General features: G+C 47.1%; 1 protein-coding gene across 3 annotated transcripts in view; it reads right to left on the reverse strand.

The window, feature by feature from the left end:
- LOC137992238 (protein argonaute-2-like) overlaps positions 1-7,500 on the reverse strand; it is a 57,503-nt gene that overhangs the window by 15,361 nt on the left and 34,642 nt on the right. The window lies entirely within an intron of this gene.

Raw genomic sequence — 7,500 nt, forward strand, 5'->3', positions numbered from 1 at the left:
AAGTAACAACATCTTAAAGAGCCACTCACTAAAACACAACAGAACAAATAAAAGGTGTTATGAATAGAGGATATTACATGGCCATGCAGAGATGTGAAAGTTGTCTTCGAGTGTCGAAAAATATTTCATGAGTGAGTGAAGCGAACAAGTGAAATATTTTTCAACACGAGAAGAGAAATTTTGTATCTCCAAGTATTCTATTTATTATGAACGCCTGTGCCGCAAATGGAGGTTGGGTGCTCAAGGATCTGGGGACTGGTACCAACGACCCAAACCCAGGTCAGTCGAACACCCCATAAACCTGCCCTACCCACAACCCAGCCATGAGCCCCGCCCGCCATGCCGAAAGGACCTTGGGGTTGGACAACCCAGAGCAATGGGGGCTCCTGCCCCCCAAGGGACCAGACCTCAGGCACCCAACTCCAGCTAAGTGACGTCAATGCACTACCTGCTAAACCAACTGACTGGACACCTGCTTCAGAACGCCAATAGGTGTGTGGATATACTGTTGGTAAGCATCACTCGACCACTAGCCTAAAGTCTTGATGAGGTGATCTAGAACTCCCCGAGCCGCAGCTGCAGTGGTCGCACCAATCCGGAAGCTGTGACCCGAGTAAGAACCACGATATCCCGCCAAGTGTAAAATAGACTGTACCATGGATGACAGCCACTGCCGAGTTAAGGGACGACCGTCGGCAAAGCAAAACATCGGCCCTGGAGACGTGCCCCGCAGAGCCAAGAAGTTACCAAGGGCCGCCACTGGGCAAAATAATACTGTTACCACGGCCTACATAGATGACACAGCCAACACGAAAAGGGGTCAGTCTTAGAGGACTTAATGTGGACTCTAAAACAAGTAGGATCAGCCAACGCAACAGCTTGTACGTCACTAACTGCTAGATGGATACTGGGGTCAAATAAAGAATTAGTGGTGAACTCGCTTGCACGCAAGAAACCAAAAAACCCCAGGCAACACGCCGCCCAGAGCATGACATGGTCATGGAACTTCAAGTCTAAGCAACGCTGAATGATCTGAAGGAGATCAATCGTAATCAGGAGGCGAGTCGGGGAGACGAACACTGTACACGCTTTATATCCCTCAATAAATGCTGCACCTGTAGACAGTTGACCAGGGGATCAGGTAAACCATTGTCAATGTGAAGGGACCGCACTGCACTGAGGTATACCTTGATGGATGAGTGGTGAAGATTATCGGCCAACAGTGATGCAAAACGCATAAGTGACTGTTCGTCGTCTGGCACAAGGGCCCCCTCTGGACTCAAAAAGCCCCCCTGACGGCAGAACTCAGCATAGCAATGCTGGGCGGATAAGTAAACCTGACATGTAGATGGAGCGAGGCCCTGAGTGAGACAAAACTGGCATCTCGCTGTCAGGAGAGCTGGAGGAATTGGCGTTGGAGTTTCCGCGGTTTGTGGGGCCAGGTGCCGAAAGCGCTGCAACTGGAAACGAGAGAGAGAATCCAAAACAAGGTTAGCTTTTCCACGAACTGATGACACTGTTAAAAAAAATGAATGGTGCACTGCCAACAATGCCAAGTAATGCAACAAAACCATTAAGTCTGCATCTCTGCAGGTACCTGACGACAATACAGCCACCACTGACTCGTTATCACATAGGAACTCAACCTGCCGCAAAGACCACTGAGAACCCCACAAATGTGCTGCCACAACAATCAGAAACAGTTCCTTATAAGCAATAGATAGAGGTTGTTGAAAAGCCAACCATGTACCAAAAAACCATTGGCTGTTGAAAATCGCTCCAAAGCCCAGGGAGCCTGTGGCATCTGACAAGACTTGGAAGTCATGGAGACGGGCCCTGAAGCAGGCATCAACAAGAAACTAAGACCATCTAAGCTCTGAAACAATACCCGCCACCAAGTCAGGTCCATATGAAACGCCCAGTTTAGGCGAATAGGATGGTCGTCACGCGAGAATGTAAAATTAATAACAAGTTAATCATCCGGCGGATAAATGTCCTCCCCTGGTGGGCAATCTTACAGATATGGTGGAGTTGACCAAGAAGCGACTCCAACTCGTGACATTTGCAGAAACGCTTAGCTGGCCATGTATCTAACAGAGCAATGATCCTATCTCTCTTCTCCACTGGCAGCCGGGCCTGTAGTGTCATTGAGTCCAGCTCAATGCCAAGGATGGATAGGCGTGTAGTGGGGCCCGCCACCTTACACGAGGAGCCAGAGCCGGCCAAATTTTTGCGCGGCCCATCAAAGAATTTTGAACGTAAGGTTAAATTCCTAGAATACTTTTTCTCACCGTCCAGGAAAGAAGGTGTGAAAAAGCAACGTGATCCCAAACCACACGTCAATAATAATAACACCGTAACCTTTCATTAAAGTTGTTATGAAGATCGAGATCACGTAGTGCAGTATGACACAGGAATAAAAATAGTAACAGTAAAACCGAAAGAGTTTCTTCATGTGAATCGTTCCATGTCTGTTTACATTATTTTCTCGTCATCATGTCACACTTCTGTCAGCAGTCTACTTTAATGTTTAACTCCTCATTTCACAACAAAAGTAAATGCGACATTGCTGCTTCCTTTTTTAAAGGCCAGCCGGCAACAAAAACCTTCCATTAAAATATTAAGATGTCATACATGCCTTTGCACTCGATTACAATTCATACCACATTGCCAGGCTTGCGGATTTGTTTAATCTAACAGCAGTACCGCTAAAAGAGAGGGCCTATTTTCATCACAACGAGGAGATACCAGCTTCCGCGTTTACTGGCTTGACGGCGCAGGATAAAATTGCTTTAGTTGGGCAGCGTGCTGGAAGTCATTGGGGAACGACAAGCACTGATCAGATCGACTGAGAAGTCTTCTTAAATGCGAAGAGGGTGAGTGGTCTCGTAGAAGAGAGTTTCAACTTATATGGTGGCCCAATTAAAAAATAAAAATTGTCAATGTCGAGTGTTTCTCTCTCTCTAAGGAATTCACTATAGGGTAGACATTGAAAGCTATTTTGTTCGGAAACTTTGTTTCATTCATAAAGGAGTAATTTTCAATACTTTCAATGACTATCTTTAAATGATCTTGTGTTGCCTGAAAATAAACTTATAATGGTATGATATGAACCACCCAAAGCTCCCATTGAATGAAAGTCAGTATAGATAGTTATAAACTGCATGACAACGACATTGTCAGTAATTCTTCTGTGTCCTTGAATTCACTTTGATTTTTGTCAGACTTTTCAGCTGATCAGTTGTTGCTTTGTTGTACTTACATCCAGTGTAAGAAATATGGGAAACATAAAAATCCCCTTTTTACTATGTTGTAACAAAACAACCGTTCTTGTGACGTTTCTTCGCATGCTGAGAAAAAAAACCGAGAGCTTGGGCTGCCTGTTCGGTGTCATTTCTTCGCTTGCATGACCAATAATCAGCGGTTATCATAAAAGCTTGGGTTCTGAGGAAAATGCCAATGGAATTCAAGCCGGGTACCAGTTTCAAGAACTAGCGGTAACAATAGACATCCTTTGGGACTGTAGCGCTTTGTTCTTTCTTCTTAGAGTTCTTTTTCAATGTCAGCCCCTGGTAATTCAGGAGAACTTACTACGTAAAAAATTATAATGTTAATTATTGCTTTAACTAATTTGGTGGCTCCTAAAGGAACCATTGGGCCCTGCAATATCCAACGCCATAGTTAGGCCTACGGGAGTTTTTTGAGCAGCTTTGGGGTCCAGAAGTATTACTGCTGATATAAAATGAGTAGCCCGTGATAACAGATCTCTTCGAATACCATTCATCTTTACCAGCTCCATTTGGCTCACCATGTTCTAAATGCCTCTTCAACAACTTGCCATATGACATCATAGAGATAATCTTCACTGCAGGTATGCAGTAACAATCTCTCTACCTTCTTGACTTTTTTTTCTTTTAGATGTGCTAAAAAGGTTAGTGATAAAATGAAAAATTGAACCTCTCAGCTGTATCAAAATTAATTTTTGGTAATTATGACACAGTGAATTATAGATGTATACCTCAACTTCAGTGTATGCTGCCCAAGAGGTTAAAAAATGAAATGGTGACACAGTGATCATGAGTTAAGGATTGTATACCTCAGGTATATGCTACCCAAGAGGTTACAAAGTGAAATAGTGACACAGTGAGTTAAGAGTTGTATGCCTCAGGTATATGCTACCCAAGAGGTTACAAAGTGAAATAGTAACACAGTGAGTTATGGATTTTATACCTCACGTATATGCTACCCAAGAGGTTACACAGCAAAATGGTGACACAGTGAGTTAATAGATTGAATGTATACCTCAGGTATATGCTACCATGAAGAGGTTACAAACTAAGGGAAATTGTGACACAATGAGTTAAGGATTGTATACCTCAGGTATATGCTACCCAGGAGGTTACCAAATGAAATGGTGACACAGTGAGTTGTGGATTGTATAATATAGTTAAATAAAATTTAACATAGTTAACGACTAGGAGCTAGTCTGGTCAGTAGTGTTTTGCAGGCGGTTGTTAGTGTCTTGGCCGTCTGGTAGCGTTGTTCAGCGTTTTGGTGCGTTCTGTAGCGTTTGTTATAGTTACATGGTTCACGACCGGGAGCTAGTCCGGTCAGTAGCGTTTTGCAGGCGTTTGTTAGCGTTGTTATGCGTTTTTGTAGCGTTTGCAGCACTCTTTAGGTTGGGGGAGCCCTGGGGCTGACATGGTTCAGCGGTATTCCTGCGTAGTGCATGCGTTGTCCAATGTGCTTGCAGCGTGTTTGTTGCTCTGTTGGCGTAGCGTTGTGAGTCGGTTTAGGAGTTTAGTGGTTCTCGGCGTTCTTCTTCTCGCTTCGTTGGCTATCTCGGTCGCTGTCCAGGTTGAAATAGAAGTTCTTCGATCTTCGACCGTCTCCATCTCGTCTCCACCGCCGTGTTGCGGTTCGTCTTACCTTCTCTTGTACCAGTTCCGATAGTTGGCTCGTCGCTCGTCGCTTTGGCGGGCTTAGTGTAGCGGTTCCCAGTTGTGGTCAACAAAGGAAAACAACAATAGAGAAAACACAAGGATTTCTTCCGTCATCGACCGTGGTTTCCTCGCCCCCTGTCATGTCTGTTGGTTTGTCTTTACTCGCTCATCGCTCTTTCGTGCCTCGGACCATCGTGTGCTCCGATACGTTTATTTTGGCGGGCTTAGTGTAGCGGTTCCCAGTTGTGGTCAACAAAGGAATAAATTCTAAGGATTTCGTCAGTCATCGACCAGGGTTTTTTCTTCGGCCGCTGTCGTGTTTATTGGTTTGTCTTTCCTTCACTCGTCGCTCTTTCGTCCCTGGACCGTAGTGTGCTCGCCGATCCGTTAGCGTGGCCAAAGGATTTCGTCCTTCATCGCCCGCGGTTTTTTCTCGCTCTCTGTCGTGTTTGTTGGTTCGTTTTTCACTTCTTTTTCGTGGTCGCCTCTAACTCGCTCGTCGCTGGTTGGTGTTCGATCATACATCATGCCGAACCCACCTCGTTCAACCAACAATAGCTTGTCCGCTGGACTTCGTTCGGAGGACATACCTCTCTTGTCCCCCGCGCCGATGGTGGTTTCTACGGCTCCCTCTGGCCCCGTGGCGCCTTTGGCCGTCGATTCGATCGCCGAGGCTGTTGTTCGCGCGCTTGGAAGCACCCTTCCGACTATTATCTCTTCAATTCAAGGGAGCACCCCCTCGCCATTACCCCCTTCCGTCCTTGGCACTTCTGTTGGCGTCACTCCATCTAGCTCCTCTGGATCGACTGCTGTTTCTTGTGATGTCAATGTCTCGTCTATGGCTTTTGGGGCGTCATCAGGTACGTTTACTTTGCCGGCCTTCATTCCTACCTTTTCTCCTGTGTCGGCCATCACTGACTCAAGCTCGGCCCGCTTCATGGCCCCCATTACCTCTCCATTCGCGAGTCCCAGTGTATCCGGCAGCCTGCCAAGTTTTGGTAACTCTGGATCAGTGCCTACGTCTGAGAAGGCTTTCATTGTTGGTCCTGGTCATGCACCAGTCCCGGCAAAATTGGCCAAGAAGATCATCGAGGGCCAGTTCGTGGAGTTGGCGGATCTACTTACAGTCAATCTCCGAGCTGGAGAGCAGGAACCACAGACCTTCCTGGAGGGTAAACTCCTGGTGTCCAACGTAAAACGCAGGCAGGTTGAAATCAAGGATATTCTTACTTGGACTGAGGCCTTCACGATTTTCCAGCTGGTCCTGTGTGCCTCTCACCCCCTGCGTTGGTTAGACTTGACCAGATATAAGCTGCTCATTATTCAAACAGCCCGCCAATATCCAGGTCTGGCTTGGCTTGAATACGATCTGGCCTTCAGAAGGGATGCCGCTGCCTCGGGCCTTACGGATTGGTCCAAAATGAATTTGGATCTGTATAGTTTTCATTTGCGTTTGCCAGCATCGTCCTCACTGCAACCAAGGCCGTCTTCCCTTTCCGGGTTTCCTCAGTCTTCCTCAGACAGCCCAGACTCCCACCGACGCACACCATTCTGCCATTCCTGGAATGAAGGGAAATGCCGGTGGCTATTTGGGAAGTGCAAGTTCCGCCACAACTGCAGCAATTGCGAGGGAGAGCATACCAAGGCTAACTGCCCCTTTCCCCGCTCAGCTGGATTTCGTTCCCGTTCCCGCTCCCCCTCCCCTGGAGGGAGCAGGGGACAGTACTGAGGGGCAAGGTTCGCCCAGTGTTGTGTTTGTACATAGTTTGAATGATGTGATTGCGTTGCCTCGCCAGCCGAATGGATTGCCTCAGTTGGCAAAGTTGTTTTGTCCTGTTCCAGTTTCAGTTCCAGTCTCAGTTCCCGTTTCTGTTCCAGTTAAGCCCAGCGTTCCAGTTGTCTCTTTTGCCCCGTTATCTCCGGTGTCTCAGGTCACACCATTACAGTTGGATCAATTTCAAGCCGAATTATGCCACCATCCCAACAAGTCAGCTGTGGCATTTGTGACTTCTGGCATACGGGATGGATTTCGGATAGGCTTTGACCCATCCTTGGTGTCCGTCAAATCTGCATCTTCAAACATGCGTAGCTCTGCCGAGCACCCATCAGTGATTGACTCCTACTTGCAAGCTGAAGTCTCTTCTGGCAGGGTGGCAGGTCCTTTTCCAGTGCCCCCGCTTCCGTCATTGCAAATAAGTCGTTTCGGGGTGATCCCCAAAACTAATCAGCCTGGGAAGTGGCGTCTCATTTTAGACCTATCATCCCCAGAGGGGCAAAGCGTCAATGACGGCATCCCTAAGCCCCCGTTTACAGTTCAGTATGTTTCAGTGGATGCTTTCATTGATGGCATAATGTCTCTGGGTCGAGGAACGTTCATGGCCAAGTTCGACGTGGCCAGTGCATATCGGAATGTGGCTATCCACCCAGACGATCGCCCCCTTCTTGGCATGAAGTGGCGTGGGCAATATTTTGTGGATTTGGTGCTCCCTTTTGGGCTGCGTTCAGCACCATTTATTTTCACCGCCATTGCAGACCTGGTTGAATGGATCCTGGTTCA

The sequence above is a fragment of the Montipora foliosa genome, chromosome 2 (genome assembly GCF_036669935.1).
Source record: "Montipora foliosa isolate CH-2021 chromosome 2, ASM3666993v2, whole genome shotgun sequence".
Lineage (NCBI taxonomy): Eukaryota > Metazoa > Cnidaria > Anthozoa > Scleractinia > Acroporidae > Montipora > Montipora foliosa.